Consider the following 12,417-nt stretch of genomic DNA (forward strand, 5'->3'; position numbering starts at 1 on the left):
CCTTATCAATACAAACATTCTGATTAATTCTCATGAGTTTCAAATTTAAATTGTGGTATCTAGAATGTTGACAAGATTTTCCCTTGATCAAGCCTAGTGACCAAGTTTTTGACCCCACATGACCCAGTTTCAAACTTGACCTAGAATTTATCAAGGCAAACATTCTGACCAAGTTTCATAATGACTGAGTCAAAATTATGACCTCTAAACTGTTCACAAAATTTTCCTTTGATTTAACTAGGTGACCTAGTTTTTGACCCCACAAGACCCAGATTCAAACTTTACCTAGAAATCATCAAGACAATTATTCTGACCAACTATCATAAATATTGGGACACAACTGTGGTTTCGTAAAATGCTCACAAACTGTTCCATTGATCTAACCTACCGACCTAGTTTTTCACCCCTCATGACCCAGGTTCAAACTTGGCCTAGAAATCATTAAGACAAACATTCTGACAAGGTTTTTCAAAGATTGAGTCAAAATAGTGGCCTATAAAGTGTTCACAAACTTTAACACTGATTCGACTAGAAGACCTAGTTTTTGACTTCACCTAACCCAGATTCAAACTTGACCTATAAGTCATCAAGACGATCATTCTGACCAAGTTTTATAAATATTGGGTCACAGCTATGGCCTCTAAAGTTGTCACAAGCTTTTTCTTTGATCTGGTCTGCTGACATAGCCCAGTTTCGTACTTGACATACAGATCATCAAGGCAAATATCCTAATTAGGTTTTATAAAGATCGGGTTACAAATGTGGCCTCTAGAGTGTTCACAAAGCAAATGTTGACGCACGACGGACGACGACGGACGCCGGACAATGACCGGTCACAATAGCTCAACTTGAGCACTTTGTGGTCTGATGAGCTAAAACTGTCGTTTAAATAGGTACTGCTAAAACTATTTCACCGGCTTGGACCCCAGTATTTCCACATAAGCAGTTCAAGCTTGTTGTTCCAGCTCTCTCAACATAACAAGTTTCTTTCTGAAGTTAAAGATTGTATAGCACGTTACTAGTCTACACTAAAACTATAATGCGTATCTTGTATTTTTAAAAACGGTTGTAATTATACCTTAAATGTACCTAAATTGTATGTTTTCCTTTATACAATCTGTTTTTTTTTCCTGAGGAGATTTTTTTACATTGTGTCGTCTGACTTGTTGAAAATACGGTATGTGCAAGGTTGGCAAGCCCTTAACGCGTTTTAACCCACAATTTTTTTTTAAGATACTGACAAGTGCCCCAGTTTTCAGCATGTTTTGTCTGTCTGTCTATCTTGTATTTTGTGTTGCGTATGTTGTCTTGTTTGTGGTTAGCGCTTTTTCCTCTTTCTCCCCACTCACCCTATCGCCCCGTGACCACCCCTTGCAATTGCGCTCCTTGGTGTTGGCATGCCCTCCTCTTTTTCTGTGAATAAGTTTTCGTGACCACCATTAATTTGGCTGCCGGAATCCTAAGTCGGTGCCCGATCGCTGTTTTTCCCTGCTTATATATGTGCGTTTGTGTGCTTCTGCGCCTGTGTGACTTGGGTTGTGCCCTCCAGGGTTGTTATATCTTATTTATATGTTTATCTATGTTGGTTAGTTGTATGTAGGTGGGTGTGTTTGTCTTTGGTACAGCGCTTCTGTGGTTTACGTTGTAGTGTAACTGCGATTACGTTAAAGGAAGAGGCATTCCTTTTATATATTCGTTGTTCTACTTTCCCTTTCAACCCCCTCCCCCACCCCTTTCTACCCCTTACCCCTCTCTATCTATATTTTGCCTGAAAATGAAATGTACTTGTTGTCTTGTAGGATTTTTGAAGCAATCAATCTGTAATATTTTTTGCTACTGTTTCTTTTTGTTGTAGCCACGTTCTAAAACACTCTAACCGTTAAGATCATTTTACCTTCTGTTTGACCCTTGTACCTAGTATCTAATGTCGAGTTTGTCTTAAAACTTGTTTACCGCTGAATATTGTAAAGATCTATTTCAAAAGGAAATCTGTTTTCGCAATATATATATATACAGACACACTGATGAGCCATTCACGGCGAAACTAGTTTGTGACTTTTATATTAAAATTTAAGAAAAACTAAGCGAGCGTGTGAAGTCATTTTATAATTTTACGATATATATATATATATATATATATATATATATATATATATATATATATATATATATATATATTGTATGTACACTGATGAGCCGATAGGCGAAACTAGTTTGTATTTTTATAATTAGATACTGTTGGAAAGGCATGTGAAGTCATTTTATATATATATATATATATAGCGGGAAAATGATTGAACGAAATGCCTTTTTTGATATTACATTATATTTACATTAGATAAACATTCTCCTGAATGATTTGTAAATGTTGTTTGGAAATAAATAAACAAAAATCAAGCAAAATCAATTCAATTTGTGATCCTTATTGTTTACTTACTGGTTTCAAACAACCTAAATTTCTGACCTTTAGTAGCTGTTTCAAACCGTACGTTTCAACACCTTGTCTCGAACCGCTCGACCTAGAATGAGTATATGGATTGGAAATCCCACAAGTATGAGCATACGCTGCAAGGATGAGGGACTGACCTTTCCACAACCCACCTAGGTCCAAACCTTAAAACTATTTCAAACAAAATGTCTCAAACACCTAACAATTTTGTCCTAAACCAATGTTTTAAACCTTGTCTCAAACTGTTGTTTTAAACCTTGTCTCAGGCCTACCAAGGTTCAGCACTATAACCTTAAACCATCAGCTTATACTGCGACCCGGACCAATAAGATAATATAGCTATCAAGAGGACCCAGCAAGGATGAACCTAAGCTGCAAATTTGAGGGTGCCTCACTCAAATTATTTATTACCAAAGTCCCAGTAATAATTATGGCTTATTTATTATTTTTCTCCAATTTATCTTCAATCTGTACTCTCCAAATTCTGTCGACGATCTGTCCAAACTGGATGCGCAGTGCGTATGTATATTGCCATATGACGTCACTTCCATACGGACATTTCTTTGACTTTTACATAGACCACTGTACACTAGTAGTTTCAAATACAATTTACCGATATACTTACATCTGGACCTTGTCATTTGTATCGAGGTAAGATTACCAATGTCTTATGATATTTCATTGATAAACAACTAACATTTTACAATCGTGAAAAATGACTGCAAATTATCGCTCGAAAAAAATCAATTGAAGAGTGCTCGATTAATTAACCGAAATGTATGTAAAGCGCGAAAAGGACCAATTTCATGAAAATAAACTGCAGGAACTTATCATTGTGTTTTCATTTCATTACTGTTGAATTTCATCATAATCATGTGGTGTAATAATAATTGATAATAATTGAATTAATTAATGCAGTACTTAGTATTAAAAAGGTTTTAAGACGACTCCTGACTTTTCCTTAAAATAATTAATTCAGTGGTGCCGGTCATCCTGAACATTTAACTTCATTACGCGAGTGAAAAAGACACAGGTGGGGAACAATAACTTTATGAATAAATACATTGTACTTGCATAAAAATTAAAAACCTGGTTGTCTGATAAGCAACAGAATACCTTTATCAAGAATCAGTTACTGACATAATTAATAGAGAAAGCATTCTGGATCCGTTCTCAAAATTTGCCCTGTGTTGATAAAATGAAGAGGTATTAAGCTTGCATTCAGTAAATTTTACTACCTGAAAAGTTCTAATAACGAATCTGACCAGATAAAATAGCAAATGGTGATGGATATTTTCAGTGTTACCAATTTTTGATTTTTGCGAAAATATATAATGACTCATACACAGGTTCGAACATTTACATCCGCTGGCTTAAGAATATGTGAATGCAGCTCTAAATGTCTCATATATAGGCGCGAACACAAACTGCCAAATACTAAGATAAATGCTAATCGCCAAGTGTGTAAGTATATTAGTTAGTATATTAGTTAATGATCTGTATAATTATTCTTAAACCTAACGTAACTTAAAATAAAACAAATTGTTCTTATACCCGTCTAATATTGAAGCGGAAGAAAGCAACGTTTAAACTAAGTGAGTATAACTGTAATGTCGTAATCAAACTCGCATAGATAATAAGACAGTTGCTTATATTTATGGAGAAATTTTGGCGAACAGCAAATGAAATTCATAAATCTAATGAGGCAGACGCCACAACAATGTTCAGTCATCTGTGTCTTTATCTTCAAGTGGTAGAAACGATTCTCAAATGGTGTAGAATTGCTTAAAGACAGCGAAGATGTAGGGAGAAAACGGAAAATCTGCAAATATATAACGCCGTAGATAAAGACCAAGTGCTCACGTAGAGTACCCTGTCCGAGATGCGTGGCATAAGTGTTCATACATTTTTTATTATTCTAACCAAACAATTCATAATGACTTAAGTATTGATTTAGTATTGCTCACGATGATTTATAAAATAAATTTAGAAATATGAATTAATGCAAACTTAATGAAAGCATCAAAATGAAGGCACGACGTTGTTCACGTCGTTGAAACATGATCGCCGTGCGCCGTGTCCTTGTAGAAAACTGTTTTCGATGAGGCGTAACTCCTAATTGCATGGTCATAATCACGTCAAATTTGCAGTGCAGCTAGTAGAAAGCTGGCAAATCATGATGGTGTATTTCTTGTTTTTCTTGTTTTGCTTCATTACAGTATCTAAAATTTAGAGAAAAAGTTATTTTTGAAGAGCCCTCGTAGACATTTTTTCATTTCTTTTTCTAAAAAAATATATAGAAAATTTATCATGATAATATGTTTATGTGTATTATGCCTAACCAGCTTTTTCTTTTAAATATTGCAAATTGATGATTGAGCTACTTTTAAGATAGGTTATCCAATCTTTTGTTTTGTACACTAATTCTGAAGTTTCTGTCTGTGTTTACCCAAGATTTTGCACTATTGAAATTTCCTTTCCATGGTATTGCCATCATTAATATCTTTTGTTTACGGTTTCAGACTATGTAAATATCAATTGATATATTCTAATTTTAAAATTCCATTTTGTTACTATGAATTCGTTTATTTTCACATGGAGTATCAAAACCTCGTCTAGATCATGAAATTAAAGTATATTGTTTCGTTGCTTTTCCCATACGTCAAAAATCCCAGGATGAAGACAATTATCATTGGTAGCCGCAAGCAATAGTTTCGATATTTCAGTAAGATAATTTGACCGTAACTTGTATATTTTGGTTTACGAAGTATTAATATTTTCCACGCAGATACGTTAATCGTTTCTGACTCGATTTCTTTACAGCATTGTTTCATCCGCAAATAGATGTCTGCACATGCGCATGCATTTTTTATAGCACTGTTTTGTGTCATGGACGACCGTTAGTAATTTCGTGTTACATCCGATCGAAATTTTGAGAATACCGGTTCCGATTTTTACAATTTCCTCTATTTCAATATTGAAAACAAAATTATTTGACAACGTACAAGCAAAATATATTTTCTGCAACGAAACTCAAAGTAGCTTTAACGTTTTGCTAAACATACCTGGTGAAATGCGATACGTTTCGTCATATAAAATTCAACTGTTGAAAGTAGTTCATTTCTTATCTATTTAGTATTCTTATCTGGATTGTTTTCCTAAAGTAAGAAGTGCAGTACATCAATTATAACGGTAGTGTGTTACTCTTTATACAGCGGTATAATTATTGTCTTTCTTAAACATTGCCTTTTAAATAAAGTTTGATTCTCAAATATAAACAAATGTACGGATTAATACATTTGCATTTTGTTCAACTTGATTTGGATATTGCGGTTGTCAGTGCTTTAATATGGTTACGTTTATGTTGTAAAATTGTATTCGGAATATGGCTTTGTCTTTACCATGTACCAGCTTTTTATTTACAATTTATGTTTATTGTATACATATTAATGAAATACTGGGAGATATTAATGAACTATAATTCATATTTTCAATGTACTTATTTTTCACCGTAGTGAAACATATTTTTCTATATTTTCACTGGTTTTCCGGAACTACTTTTTGGTATTTTCTTGGGCAGTTACTTTGGTAGATCTAACATTTGAAGGTTGGGGTATGTATATGCATAGTAAAGCAAACTATTTCAAGTCAAAGTATAGAATGTACAACGTTCTTTACGGTGCCCCTAAAGTGACATGTTACACACTTTTTTTTCCAATTAGGTAATGTGAGACTTTTTTAACTTATTTCGTTTAAACCAAATAGTTATTTCGTTTAAACGAAATCATTTCGTTTAAACGAAATAACTCATTTCGTTTAAACGAAATAAGTTATTTCGTTTAAACGAAATAGTTTATTTCGTTTAAACGAAATGATTTCGTTTAAACGAAATAAGTTATTTCGTATATATAATAGTTTATTTCGTTTAAACGAAATGATTATTTCGTTTAAACGAAATGATTTCGTTTAAACGAAATAACTTATTTCGTTTAAACGAAATGATTTCGTTTAAACGAAATGATTTCGTTTAAACGAAATAAAAAAAAGTCTCACATTACCTAATTGGAAAAAATGTGTGTAATACGGAAGCTTATCAGGGCCTCCATTTATCTAAAAGTTTCGCGTCAAGTCAACTTGTGTCTTTTCGTTTTGAACAAAAACATCTGATGGAGGCGTGATAATTAATACGTTATACGTAAATGTTTTTAATCATTACGCATACTTTTTTATCGAATTGCGTGAATATTTGTCAATGCGATTAATTTCTCCCGTCTAACTAGATCTTTCAGCAAAGTTGTCAAAAAACAAAACAAAAAGATAAATGTTTTTGGGTATTTCAACATAATTTACTCGACTTGTTACTCTTTTTCTCGAGAACGTTTACCTTAAGGCGATATAATTTGCATGTCACGTGATATTTAACACGTCAGGTTCAAATTGCCTATATTGGTTTTGTCTGCACAGTGATGGTTTCATTATGTCTACCCAAGAAATATTCTAGGGAGACATATTTTTTTTCCCCGAGTTGTCTGTCTGTCCGTCTGTCTGTCCCGACGTGCACACATGTAAATTTGGGGTTGCGTTTCTGTTGACTTTGACATTCTGAGATTGTGGTCATTCTGGGGTTAATTGGTATTGTGGGGTTAAAAAATAGTATTGTGGGGTTAAAGGATCAAAGGAAGAAAATAGCTAATTAAGGGATTACCCCACAAATCCTGTAAGTTCGTCCGTCTGTCCTTCACAAAAAAGGTTTTTTAAAATTTACTTGGCACAAATAGTCACTGTAACAAATCATGGAGGCTGGGGGAGACATGTGTTAAAATTATAAAAACCCTTCTTTTTTGTGAGTTGATTTTAAACAAAACTTGCACGAAACTTTTACCACCAAAAGATCCTGGTTCCTTTCTTGAACCAGGCATATCCCATGATTGACTCCCAAAGTTTATTTCCCCAAAAGGGCAAAACTTGTCTAATTTGTGGTCTTGTCTGCACAGAATTATTGTTTCATTTATGATTTTATTTTTCAGCTATATTCCAATATGAACATGTGAAATTTCTTTAAAAACACCCCAACACTTCCCCTCTCCCACCCACCCAACATCACAACCCTCCCCACACTGAGGGGACCCCCCCCCCCACACCCCTTAAAAAATCTATTGTTCAAACTATATTTTCAATATAAACATGTTCCCCGCATCCCCACACCCTGCACCCCTCCACCAGGGTGACATCCCTCCTCCAGTTATTTTTTTTTTTTTTTCGGGTCTATTTCAGTATGAACTGTGAAATTTCAAAAGAGCACTTCCACACGCCCCCGTCCCCCCCCACCTCCCTTCCATTCAGTTATATATGATTGTCCTTTTTAGCTCGACTAAATATAAACAAACACTATCAAAGCTTTGATACTAGCTGATCAATGTAATTTTTGTATGTGCATAGATGGCAATATTGAATTATGCACAACACTTTGTTAAAATTCATGTTGCTATGGGAACAGAAATAGTCAAAATATAGTTTTCCCCTTGGATCCTTTGATAACAAAAATTATAGTGGTAGATTAATGTAATTTGGTATGTGAATCATGGAAATATGGAGATTACTATAGGTTTACCCTCCATCTGTCTGTCTGTCCATCCGTCCGCGAGTCAGTTCTTCCGCATCTCCTGAAACTACTAAATGAATTTTGATGAAACTTTGCCCCAACCGATCTCCCAGTGCCTTGTTGGCCCTAACTGAGAAAGAGGTCACTAGGTCAATGTCATGGTCACGATGACCTTCAAATTAAAAATTTTTCCCCACAATGTTTTTCTCGAAAATCACGATGTATATTTTTTTCAAATTAATATTTGTCGAAAAAAAGAAAACATCGGCATATTGAGAAAAGTTAAGTCGAAAAACGAAAACACGAGCATATCGAGAAAAGTTAAGTTGAAAAGAGAAAAACATAGACCCCTATCGAGAAGGTTAAGTTGCATTACCTCTATCTTTTAATCTTTGTCAATAAATTTTAATTTACATGTGTAAAACATCTTATTTGGCGAGTAAGGGCAAGTCGACTTAGCACAAAACATCTCACCAACTGTAGGCCCTAATAAGCTTCCGTAGTGTAACATGTCACTTTAGGGGCACCGTAGTTCTCAGCCAGCCTATGGTACATTCTAGCCGGTATTTGTACGATTACATGATATTTAATCTTATGCGAAGGGACATTATTCGGGAGGACGTTTGAGAACCGACAAAAAAGAAAACCACAATAATATTTCGAAATTATCGGAAACTTTGTGCTGTATGTAACTCGTATACTTTCGTATTTAATGTCTTTGCGGACGATGTAAATGATTTTTTACCAAATATTTTGGCTGTACGGAAAATGTATGGCTGTTGCTCGTTCTAAAGGTAAACAAAAGACTATTTAAATCATTTATGTATATAATAAACAGTAAATCATACACTCGAATAAGTGTATCAAATAAAATCAAATCTACATGAGCGCATGTAAGACAAGGGATGTCTCTTATCTGTAGGAATAAGGTCAGTAATTTGGTCGAAAGAAGTTCATAGTAAATGGATTCTTATTTTCCCATTTCTAGCGCAAATTCGTGTAAAACGAGTGCTTTAATTACACTTTTTCACTGCTAGAATACATTCTGCATGAAATGAGACGGTTTTTATGTCTATACACCCAGTATGGCAAGTTTTGCAGATAGAAACCGAAAGTAGGGGTTTATTGTGCGGACAAGAGCAAATATGCGCTATTTTAGGGGTAGCAGACTACAACTGACTGGCATTTCATTAGGAACTTTTCAACCCCCTATTTTCTTTTCCCTTTTGTCGTTAATATATAGTAAAACTGTCATGAACAATAGATGTAGGAAAAAAGTGATGTTTTATAAAGATCGAAAGACTCTGAAATTGTCGTTTCTTATATGAAACAAAATTTCTTCCTTAACGTAAGAAAACTTTTTTTCTACATTAAGTTCATTAAAAAGGAAACACGTGCATACATTATTCTTAGCTAGAGAAGGAGCACGACAAGCATTATAAATAATGAATAAAACTGAATAGAAACAGCAAAATGGACGTTTTTTTTATCACATCTGATTTATATCCTAGTCACACATAGGCGCGGATAGCTACATATTGCCACGGATTAAGGCGTAATAAATCGTATTGATCCGTACCTGAGCCGTACAAACTGGAACGGATTGACACGGATTACTACATTAAGGTACGGCTCAGGTACGAATCGATACAGATTACTACGTTTCTGTCCGTTGCTAGACGTAGCTATCCGTGCCGTATGTGTAACTGGGGTATTACTTTGTTTTAGATATCCTTTTTTTTTTAAATGTATCATTGTCTGACATTTAAAAATACAAAACCATCTAAAAAGTCTTCTATTTATTTAAACTAAGAGGCTATTTCTATGTTTTCTTAGCCATATATTTGGTCTATAGAAAATAAAATCTGTAAGAAGATCCTTAAGAAGCATAGAATGCAGTCAAGCAAAATAATATGAGCCGTGCCACGAGAAAACCAACATAGTGGGTTTGTGACCAGCATGGATCCAGACCAGCCTGCGCATCCGCGCAGTCTGGTCAGGATCCATGCTGTTCGCTTTTAAAGCCTATTGCAACTGGAGAAACTGTTAGCGAACAACATGGGTCCTGACCAGACTGCGCGGATGCGCTAAAAAAAACGGAATAGTCTTAAAATAACTTCACAACCTCTTAATGTACACAAATCAATACTAAAATACATAAAAGAAATATTGCAAACAAACATGTACTGTAAAGGTAAAATAGCTCAGTACTTTCATGCGAGTATATGTAAATAAAACGATGATTTTCTTTTAAAGGTTTGACTATATATATGAGCCGCGCCACGAGACAAGCAACATAGTGGGTTTGCGACCAGCATGGATCCGCGCAGTCTGGTCAGGATCCATGCTGTTCGCTAACAGTTTCTCTAATTGCAATAGGCTTTGAAAACGAACAGCATGGATCCTGACCAGCTGCGCGGATCCATGCTGGTCGCAAACCCACTATGTTGGTTGTCTCGTGGCGCGGCTCATATTAAGATACTTCAACATATTTTTGGTTTTATATATGATGATTGCTAAAACATTTATAATTACTTCATGTGAAACAGTTTTTTTGTGTGTCAAACTAAAGTGCTACTGTATAACCAATTAAACGCAGCATAAATTATGAGAGATCAGAAATGGAAAAAACGAACTTGTAACACATCTTGACTGAATTTACATTCTTTTTAAGTTTAGTAGTTGAAAAGGTTCTTTATTTTCACTTAATTAACAGTCATTTCTATGATGGATATCACCAGAATGAAAGCTTTTCCTAAATAAAATATCTTTAAAATAGAAAACTTTTGAGAAACTATTGAAAAGAAAGTTGTTACTATTGCTACTACTATTTCAAAAATTATTCACTTTGCAGAATTCCATGCCACTCGTGATGAAAACATTGCATCTTGTGTTCACATGTGAAAGTGAAAGATATTTCTATATCTACAATGCATCACAACAGTGATAGAATTTATATATCCAAAGAATATAAGTCCTCTCTTCAAAGAATTTTTCAAATCCACAGTGTTACTGTTAATCCTTCAAGTTTTCACAACACCTTTATATATGTGAGTAAAGAGATTAAACAATTCATTATAAATAAAAAAAAAAAAAACATAATTGTACATTCTCTTTCTTTACCCACGAAAGTGCAGTTAAATGACAAATGCTTCTGTGAAATGCCACATAACGAGTTTTTGACTTCAAAAGAGAATGAAAAACATTATCTAGTCTCACCTACCCTGACTGCTTTGCAACCAACATTATCACTTGGTTTGGACGACACTTTTGACCATATTATACCAAACTGCCATTTCTTATGGTTGTCATTTCTTACCGTCATTTAAGTAATAACCTCGATGCTTGTCATAGTAACAAGAAAACGCTGCACTTTAACTGCAGAGATGTGTGTTTATATACAATGCAATGCAGATAATTACGGTGTTCCTTTTGGACAATCGTGACTTTTTATTGAATCCTAAACCGCGATGTACGATGGTACGATGACGATAATGCGATGGCACGATGATGAAACAACGATGGTACAATGGTGAAAACGCGATGGCACGATGATGAAATCGCGATGGTACGATGGTGAAATGTCGATGTAATATCGCGTTTTCATCATCGTACCAACGCGTTTTCACCATCGTACCATCGCATTATCACCATCGTACCATCGCGTTTTCACCATCGTGCCATCGCGTTATCACCATCGTACCATCGCGTTTTCACCATCGTACCATCGCGTTATCACAATCGTACCATCGCATTATCACCATCGTATCATCGCCTTCCGGTGGTCATGCGCAGTGGTACAGTATATGTGTCAGTGATAAATCTCATTTTCAAATTGCACTAAGTACCTTCTTCATCCTAACAAGAATAACTATTACATCCAGCTTTTTATTTACCTTCATGCATACATAAATACAAAGGACGTGGCCTTGAAGATTTTACACAGTTTTAATGAGTTGAGCACTGAACATTTTGAAAAAACATTTTGCAAAACAGCAGAATCTAAATGGTAAATTTCTTCTCACAAAATACATTGAGATACATTCATCTATTGTTTACAAAAATTCAAGTACACGGAACTACGCCTTTCTAACCGGCGATGGTACGATGGTGAAAGTGCGATGGTACGATGGTGAAACCGCGATGGTACGATGGTGATAACACGATGTCACGATGGTGAAAACGCGATGGTACGATGGTGATAACGCGATGGCACGATGGTGAAAACCCGATGGTACGATGGTTTCATTGTTCGTTGTTTCATCATCGTGCCATCGCGCCATCGCGTTTTCGTCATCGTATCATCGTGCATAGCGGTTTAGTTTTAAATAAATAGTCACGATTGTCTAAACGGAACACCGTAGAT

Source organism: Mercenaria mercenaria, chromosome 19 (assembly GCF_021730395.1).
Source record: "Mercenaria mercenaria strain notata chromosome 19, MADL_Memer_1, whole genome shotgun sequence".
In the NCBI taxonomy this organism is placed as follows: Eukaryota; Metazoa; Mollusca; class Bivalvia; order Venerida; family Veneridae; genus Mercenaria; species Mercenaria mercenaria.